A 9,577-nucleotide genomic window follows, 5' to 3' on the forward strand; every position below is an offset into this window, starting at 1 on the left:
TCTGAAAATGATGGGATTTGTTTCCTTTCTCAAATGGCGATATCAACTCCTATATTATTGTACGATCAGTTCCTAGCTGGACTCGGTCGTTGGAAACGACCGTCGGCTCAACGACCGATGAAATAGGCGGCGGGCCAGATGCGGGCATATAAATGTCAAAATCTCTCCCCCCTCCCCTCACTTCGTCTCACCATCAAGCTGCAGCTTTGTTGACAAACAAACGGAGCACGCGGTCGCATGATAGTGGCATCGAGCCAGAATTAGGGGTGATCATGTGAGTAAAAATGAAAGTTTTTTCAACAAAAATAATATTTTTCCTACTGAATAAAAAAATTGCGAGCATGTTCAAACAATTATTCCTGTGGTCGAAGAAGTGATTAAAAACCAAAATTTTAATCCATAATTTGTCTTTAAATTGAACTTTTTCACTCCAATTGGGACCCCTTAGGTCTATCCACGACCGTTTCCAATGACCGTGAGAAGATGCCAGAAAATCCAGCTACCAGCTAAATCCACAATATGTTGTTGAAAATGAGCTAACTCCGACACCGGCTGCTGAAGAAAAGAGCTACTCCCAACCCGAGCAGACGGAAATAACTTGGGAAGGTCAGTTTTTGATATTGTGAGAAGATCGAAATATGTTATTGGGATGATCGGATTAGTTGTTAAAATAACAAAAATCAATAACAAAGATTTGTTCGAAAAATAACTTAAACTGTTATTATGTTGTTATTGCAATAACAAACCAATAACACAGAACGAATCATGAAGGAATAACAAGGTTTGTTATTTAGTGCGGAGAGGTGGAGCAGCATAATAACAAAAAATGTTATTGAACTGGTATGTCTCCATAGCAAAAAAAGTTATTGTTTTGGTTTATTTGTAATTGGCAAATAAACCTGCAGTTGCCATAACTCATCTGTACTACTAGTCAGGGCTGCAGAGTCGGGTACCTCCAAGCGACTTTGAATCCATACTTTGAAGACAACTCCAACTTTGGATGCAGGATATGACGTTCAGCTCTCCAAAAATACCCGACTTCACAGATTCCGACTCCAAGTAAAAGTTGCTAAAAATTTGATGAATCCCGAGAAGACGGAAATAACTTGGAAATAACATTTTTTGATACTTAAAAATACTAGGCCAATAACATTTTATGTTATTAATAACAAGATTTGTTATTCGTCGTTATGATTTTTTTGTTATTTTATTGTTATTGTAATAACAGTCAAATAACATTTAAAGTTATTCTTCGAACAAATCTTTGTTTTTATTTTTTGTTATTTTAACAACTAATCCGATCATCCCAATAACAGTTGGCGGTATTTTTCCATAACAAAAAATGTTATTCCAAAGTTGTTTTGGCTTTCAACCAACATCAGACCAATAACAAATTTTGCTATGATAACATAAACTGTTATTGAACACTTAGGCAAAAATGGATTTTTCAAGAAGAATCCATAACAATTTTTGTTATTTTAACAGTATTTGTTATTAAAATGGCATGAATTTAGTTATTACCGTCTGATCAGGATCCGATGCAGTCTCCGAGGTCTCACTCCAGCTCGAACTTCAACGTCAGCTCCGACTTCCTGGCTCTGTGAAAATAAATTCCTTTAGGGAATAACAAAATTTAAAAAAAAATAACTCTCAAAAGATAATTTTATCGGATTAATTTCAGCTTGAAACCCCATTTCATGGTGAAATAAATGACCCCGACGAAATTGGTCAAAATTAACCCATAGTTCTAGCCAATTTTAGCAAAGTCCCTTACGGGGTATATCAAATAATTTAAAAAAATCTACTTTCAAAATTTCAACTTTTTGGAATAATTTTAGCTTAAGGACCCCATTTCATGGCCAAAATAATGACCCCGAAAAAAATGGTCAAAATTATCCCATAGTTCTAGCCAATTTTAGCAAAGTCCCTTAGGGGGTATATCAAATAATTAAAAAATCAACTTCCAAAGTTTCAACTATTTGAGCAATTCTCTACGAAATCGGTCTTTTTTCTTCAATTTTAATTTTTGTATTTTTTAATCCGGCTGAAACTTTTTTGGTGCCTTCGGTATGCCCAAAGAAGCCATTTTGCATCATTACTTTGTCCATATAATTTTCCATACAAATTTGGCAGCTGTCCATACGAAAATGATATGTGAAAATTCTAAAATCTGTATCTTTTGAAGGAATTTTTTGATCGATTTGGTGTCTTCGGCAAAGTTGTAGGTATGAATATGGACTACACTGGATAAAAATGATACACGGTAAAAAAAATTTGGTGATTTTTTTTATTTAACTTTTTATCACTAAAACTTGATTTGCAAAAAAACACTATTTTAAATTTTTTTTATTTTTTGATATGTTTTAGAGGCCATTAAATGCCAACTTTTCAGAAATTTCCAGGTTGTGCAAAAAATCATTGAGCGAGTTATGAATTTTTTAAACAATACTGATTTTTTCAAAAAATCGAAATATTGGTCGCAAAAATTTTTCAACTTCATTTTTCGATGTAAAATCAAATTTGCAATCAAAAAGTACTATAGTGAAATTTTGATAAAGTGCACCGTTTTCATGTTAAGTCCATTTTTAGGTGACTTTTTTGAAAAAAGTCGCAGTTTTTCATTTTTTTAAATTAGTGCACATGTTTGCCCACTTTTCAAAAAAATATTTTTGAAGTGCTGAGAAAATTCTCTATATTTTGCTTCTTCGGACTTTGTTGATACGACCTTTAGTTGCTGAGATATTGCAAAGCAAAGGTTTAAAAACAGGAAAATTGATGTTTTCTAAGTCTCACCCAAACAGCCCACCATTTTTCAATGTCGATATCTCAGCAACTAATGGTCCGATTTTCAATGTTATTATATGAAAAATTTGTAAAATTTTCCGATCTTTCCGAAAACAATATTTTCAAAATTTTCAAATCAAGACTAACATTTTAAAAGGGCGTAATATTGAATGTTTGGCCCTTTTGAAATGTTAGTCTTGATTTGAAAATTTTGAAAATATTGTTTTCAAAAAGATCGCAAAATTTTACAAATGTTTCATATATTAACATTGAAAATCGGACCATTAGTTGCTGAGATATCGACAGTAAAAAATTGTGGGCTGTTTGGATGAGACTTAGAAAACATCAATTTTCCTGTTTTTAAACCTTTGCATTGCAATATCTCAAAGGTCGATAACTTAGAAAACATCAATTTTCCTGTTTTTAAACCTTTGCATTGCAATATCTCAAAGGTCAATAACTAAAGGTCGTATCAACAAAGTCCGAAGAAGCAAAATATAGAGAATTTTCTCAGCTTTTCAAAAATATTTTTTTCAAAAGTGGGCAAACATGTGCACTAATTTAAAAAAATGAAAAACTGCGACTATTTTCAAAAAAGTCACCAAAAAATGGATTTAACATGAAAACGGTGCACTTTATCAAAATTTCACTATAGTACTTTTTGATTGCAAATTTGATTTTACATCGAAAAATGAAGTTGAAAAATTTTTGCGACCAATATTTCGATTTTTTGAAAAAATCAGTATTGATTCAAAAATTCATAACTCGCTCAATGATTTTTTGCACAACCTGGAAATTTCTGAAAAGTTGGCATTTAATGTCCTCTAAAACATATCAAAAAATAAAAAAAATTAAAAATAGTGTTTTTTTTTGCAAATCAAGTTTTAGTGATAAAAAGTTAAATAAAAAATCACCAAATTTTTTTTACCGTGTATCATTTTTTTCCAGTGTAGTCCATATCCATACCTACAACTTTGCCGAAGACACCAAATCGATCAAAAAATTCCTTCAAAAGATACAGATTTTAGAATTTTCACATATCATTTTTGTATGGACAGCTGCCAAATTTGTATAGAAAATTATATGGACAAAGTAATGATGCAAAATGGCTTCTTTGGGCATACCGAAGGCACCAAAAAAGTTTCAGCCGGATTAAAAAATACAAAAAAAATCGAATGACCGTAATCCTAGAGAACTGCTCATTTAGAATAATTTTAGCTTAAGGACCCCATTTCATGGACAAAATAATGGCCCCGATGAAATTAGACACAATTATCCCAAAGATCTAAACATATTTAACAAAAGAAAAAATAATAACAGATTGTGTTATGGACACTTAGAAACTTTTCCATTTGTGCGATTTATGGTAATTTTATTTCTAAGTCAGTATACCGAACGAATAACAAATTTTGTTATTAGGAGAGTTTTTGAAATGTATAACATTTCCTCTTATTAGCGTGTTATTAAACTTTTTCAATATAATATCACTTCAATACCAAATTTTGTTATTTTATCAGAAACTGTTATTATTTTTTCTTCTTGAAGTTGAACTTCAGGATAAAATAATAACACTTTTTGTTATTTTAACAGGATTTGTTATTGAAATATTATTAATTTTGTTATTACCGTTTGCCTGGGAAGGAGAATCAAGGATTATCAACCAACCAGTCTGAATGGAATTACTAGGATTAGTGGAAATAAAAGAGGTATTATGTCTAATTTCCTAGAATTACTTATACAAAATAATTCAAAGTTACATTAAATTGCTTGGTTGAAGTATTGTGTATTAAGCAGGATTTTGTAGCAACTTCGTATGGTCGTGGTAAGGCCTATGTGTGTCCAATTGTTGTGAAAAAGTTCAATTCAAAGAAAAATTATGGCTGACAATTTTTAACTTCCATCACTTCTCCAACATCAAAAATACATTGTTGCTAAATTTGTATTATGTTGACAAAATAATTTTATTCTTTAAAAAAGTTTCGATTTTTAAAATATGATCATCACTAGTTCTGACTCGATGCCGCCATCATGCGAGCACGTGCTCCGTTGTTTGTCAGACAAAGAGAGGGGGAAGAGGTTTTGACATTTGTAATCCCGCATAAAACCCGCCGCCTATTTCAACGGTAGTTTTCAATGACCGAATCCAGAAAGGAACTGACCGTACAATAACCCCTTGGGGGGAAAAAAACATTAAAATTAAAAGAGGACGGAGAAACAGCTCTGCGATTTGACAGATTGGCTTAAAAGTTATTTTGATTCAATAATATGTTCTTATCAAATTTAAAATGTCGATATCAAATGACAGAGAAACAAGATTTTCATAGATGTCATTTTGCGAAAGTTTTGATAACAAATTATAAGCAAATATATAAAATGTAAGGAAAAAAAAATACTTCAAAGCATATTTATTTTGTGATATTACAATAAGTACTCTATATTGTGCCGGGCTGAACCATTTAATAAATATTCGACAATTTGAACACAATTTTACATTTCTAAGCATTTTGACCTTGCTTGGTCAAACCGTTCCATGGATTTAATATGCCTTTCCCGATCCATTCGCTGACAACTGTCTTTTTGAGCGCTTTTTTGGCTTGCGAGTTGTTCGACACTTGTCATTGATTAATGCTTGCGTTGGGTCGCAAGTCGGTTTCGGTTTTGTATAAAACAATTGCCGAGCTACTCTAACTAACGGTACAGTACTGTTAGAAGCCACCACTGAAGAAATGGCAGCTGAATCCGAAAATGTGACACTGGATAATAGTTTCAGTGTGGCTAAAATTACTATTGATGCTTGAATGTGTTTCATTTTTAAATTATTTTTTTAAACTTTAAGTTCAAACGTTTTCTTCAGTTGAATATTCGAGGCAAACTAATTATAACGATCATTAGAATGTGTAATATATACTACAAAATATTATGCGTATTAGTGAATCATAATTCAGTTTCGATACGATTTGTGGTTAAAATAATGTCATTGTTGTAGAACTAAAATAAGTCATGCGTACACCCAAAACTGGCAGCGCTAGTCCGAGAGAATGATGGTCTCGAGTCGAGAGAATAGTGGTACCATTCACGGACGCAGAGAACACAGCTCGAGATGGGCGATATAACTATTCTCTCGAGGTTCATTTGCAAAAATAGCTCATCCGTCAAACAAAAAACCAAAAGTGTCGACAACGGGAATCGAACCAGAGACCTTTGACAAACCAATCCAATGACTTAGCTGCCTCGGCCACCACAGCTTGGTGACCAAGGAGAAGTCAGAAGTCGATGTATGACACTTGTTGGAGATTTATTGATTCAACTAACGAATGAACTCATTTGTTATGATGGTGTGAGTTGGTACCATTATTCTATCGATTTTGGCACTGAGCCCTCAATAAATTTTGAGAGAACGATTATCTCGATTCTGAATTTTGGGTGTAAAAATATGTTTTAGTAGCAACACCTATGTTGTCAATTGTCGTAGCAATCCAGTTAAATTAGAATGCTGCATGGTTTGACGATTACTCATACATTTGTCGACAGTAAATATTTTGTATTATTTAATAAGTCACCGGAAGTCTTGGAAATGTATGCAATATTCGTTGAATTTATGTGTGAATTTACATTACACGTATTAATTAATGTGTTAAAATAGATTGTTTAATGTATTTAATTACTTAAAAAAATTAACTGAACTCTTTCAGCGATATAACCAAATAAATAATATCCGGATTTGAGTTCCATAAATTCCAATAAAGTTACAATATCTCAGAACAGTAAAACTAGATAGTACAACTTTATTAATTTTTCGAGATTCTCCAAATTCGTTCCAACGATGAAAAACGCGGTTGTTTTGGTAATCATTCTTATCAAATTTTACAATTGTTATTTTGTAGGGGAAAGTTGGGAACGTGTAACAAGCTAGGGAAATTCTCGTTAAAACCTCTAAACAATGTAAAAATCAGTGACAGTTAATTATCTTAATTGAGGTCATGACTTTGACTATGTCAAAAAGAGTTTTGAAAATTCCGAGCTTGTATTAGAAAAAACGACTTATTAATTATTGAGTTTTATCACTTGGAAACATAAAATTACAATGTATTTGTAACGTTTCGTTTTTAGAAGAGTCAACAAAATTTGTCTTTAAATTGAACGATTTTTCGAGACACTAATATAGTTCAGAAGATAAATGACAAATTTTCATAACATCATTATCTTTATTGTTTTAATTTTTTCATCATTTTTGTAACATTCGTATTAAATTCTTAACAAAATTACAAAAAAGCAGTTCTCTACCAAACCCGTAAATGGATTTTAATGTTATTTTTCTCGGCTCAAACTTTGTTGGGGCCTTCAGTATGATCAATTCACGCATACAAGTCTCCATACAATTTTGGCAGCTATCCATAATAAAATGGTATGTAAATTTCGAAAATCTGTAACTTTTCAAGGAACTTTTTGATTGACTTGGTGTCTTCGGCAACGTTGTAGGTATTGTTGAAGAAAATTCAGAAATGTTTGTGTGTGTGTGTGTGTGTGTGTGTGTGTGTGTGTGTGTGTGTGTGTGTGTGTGTGTGTGTGTGTGTGTGTGTGTGTGTGTGTGTGTGTGTGTGTGTGTGTGCACAAAATTCTTGCCAAGTTTTCTCAGCACTGGCTAGACCGATTTTGATCAAACCGGTTGCATTCGACTTGGTTTAGGGTCCCACACATCGCAATTGGATTGTTTGAAGTTTCGATAACTAGTTCAAAAGTAATGTATAAAAATGTGTTTTTACATACATCCGGATCTCATTTATATGCATGTAAACGATGTCCGGATCCACCATCCATGGTTAGGTAATCGAGAGATCTTTCCAACGAGTCCAAAACATTGAAGATCTGGCAACCCTGATTCGAGTTATGACGACTTAAGTGATATTTATGGATCGAAAAAAAAAAAGCAGAAATATGTGTCCAAACCTAAATATGAGCTCATTGTAGGTAAAAAGTGAGGAAGGCATCAACCACATAGGTGGATTAAGTTAGTTTTTTTTTTACAAAAATTAAATTTTCCTAAGTATTTGGATTTTCGAAATTTTTTGATTTGTTTTTAGAGGACCAAAACACGTAACTTTTGAGCCATAGAGAAGTATGGACAAATATTCTGCCGCTGAGTTATGTTTTTATGAAAAGTTGTGATTTTTTGGAAACATCAAAATTTCGTTTTCAAGATACAGACATCGAATGTTTGATTTCAGCAAAATAAGTTTGTTGATTTTTTAAATTATTTATTATTGATTTTGCTAAGAAATTGTCTAAAAAACATTGAAGATTGGACATCTGGTTGCTGAGATACAGCGGCTTAAAGAAAAAGAAACTCGAAAATTGAAGTTTTCTAAGTCTCACCCAAACAACCCACCATTTTCTAATGTCGATATCTCAGCAACTAATGGTCCGATTTTCAATTCAAAAATATGAAACATTCGTGAATTTTTTTAGCCGCTAGAATGACTCATTTTAACAAATTTAGTTCTAAAACATCAAATATATTTTTTTCTTTCTTGCCTTGCGTTTATCTCATCTTTCTATTTTGCAATTTTTTAAAGGTTATTCCATTAGAATAAAGGAAAAAGAATGCTTGTAAAATCTGTCGCTATCGTTCAATCGCAAGATATTGTCATTACTCATGTAAAATTACAAGCAGCTAGGGAAACTTACCTCGTAAGAATGCGTAATTCATGACTAAGAATCTGTCTGGTTCCGACGGGAATTACTGCTGTCTCGTAGGGATAAAGCTGTTTTTTTTTTTTGAAGCTAAACCTTTCATCGTTGTTACACCTCAGTACGGTTGTAGAATCGAGCGAAAGAAGACGCAAATCAAATTGTTCCCCTGTCTTTTAATAACCCATTTCAATTTGATAACGCAAACCGTGAGCTGACCCCAGCTGCTCAATCTGCCAAGATCACTTCGAAAATGTGCTGTCAACAACAGAACAATTTCTTTCCAGAGGCAGACAAGTCAACTCTGACGATGTCGCGGGTGCTCGTACTGCTGCTGCTTGTTGTGACGATCATCGCCTCAACGACTCGGGCGGCACCGGTGACTAACTCGGTGAGGAGCGCTGGTGACCGGCCGGCCGTGACGACTACGACGGATTTTTCAACCGGAGATCGGTGCCTGTTCTGCGACTGTGGCAGCGGAAAAGTTAAGGTCCGGGGAAGATGCCGGAAGGTGGTGCAGCGACCGAGCCGGGGACCGGCGATTTGGTGATTGAGTTGTGTTAGTGTTGATTGTGTTTAAAAGTGTATTAAATGTTTAAAACAGACAGAAAGTGTGTGTTTAATATAGAGTTAAAAAAAAGTTGTTTAGAGTGTGTATTTATGTGACCAACATTGCCATGTTTTCTCAGCACTTGTTGAACCAATTTTGGTCAACCCGGTCTTATTCGACTTGGTTTTGGGTCCTATGCTGCCCTATTTATTTTACAAAGCCAATTTATAAAAATGTGTTTTCGCCAATATTCGAAAGCTAGAAATGTGATCAGATAACAACTAAAATCTCAGCACATTATACATAGCTATTTAGGTATTCGATAGACCTTTCAAATGAGTTAAAAAATGAGAATCTGGCAACCTTTTTTCGAGTTATGCTCACTAAAGTTAAATTTATGAACATTTTTGAATCCGGATCCCACTTATCGTCATTCGACCCATCATTGGTTAGGTATTTGAAAAGCCTATCAAACAAAGCAAAAAATAAAAATCTTGCAACCCTGTCTAGAGTTATGACCGCTTAAGGGATTATTATACAATCACATAGCAGTTG

This window comes from Culex pipiens, chromosome 1 (genome assembly GCF_016801865.2).
Source record: "Culex pipiens pallens isolate TS chromosome 1, TS_CPP_V2, whole genome shotgun sequence".
NCBI classification, from domain to species: domain Eukaryota; kingdom Metazoa; phylum Arthropoda; class Insecta; order Diptera; family Culicidae; genus Culex; species Culex pipiens.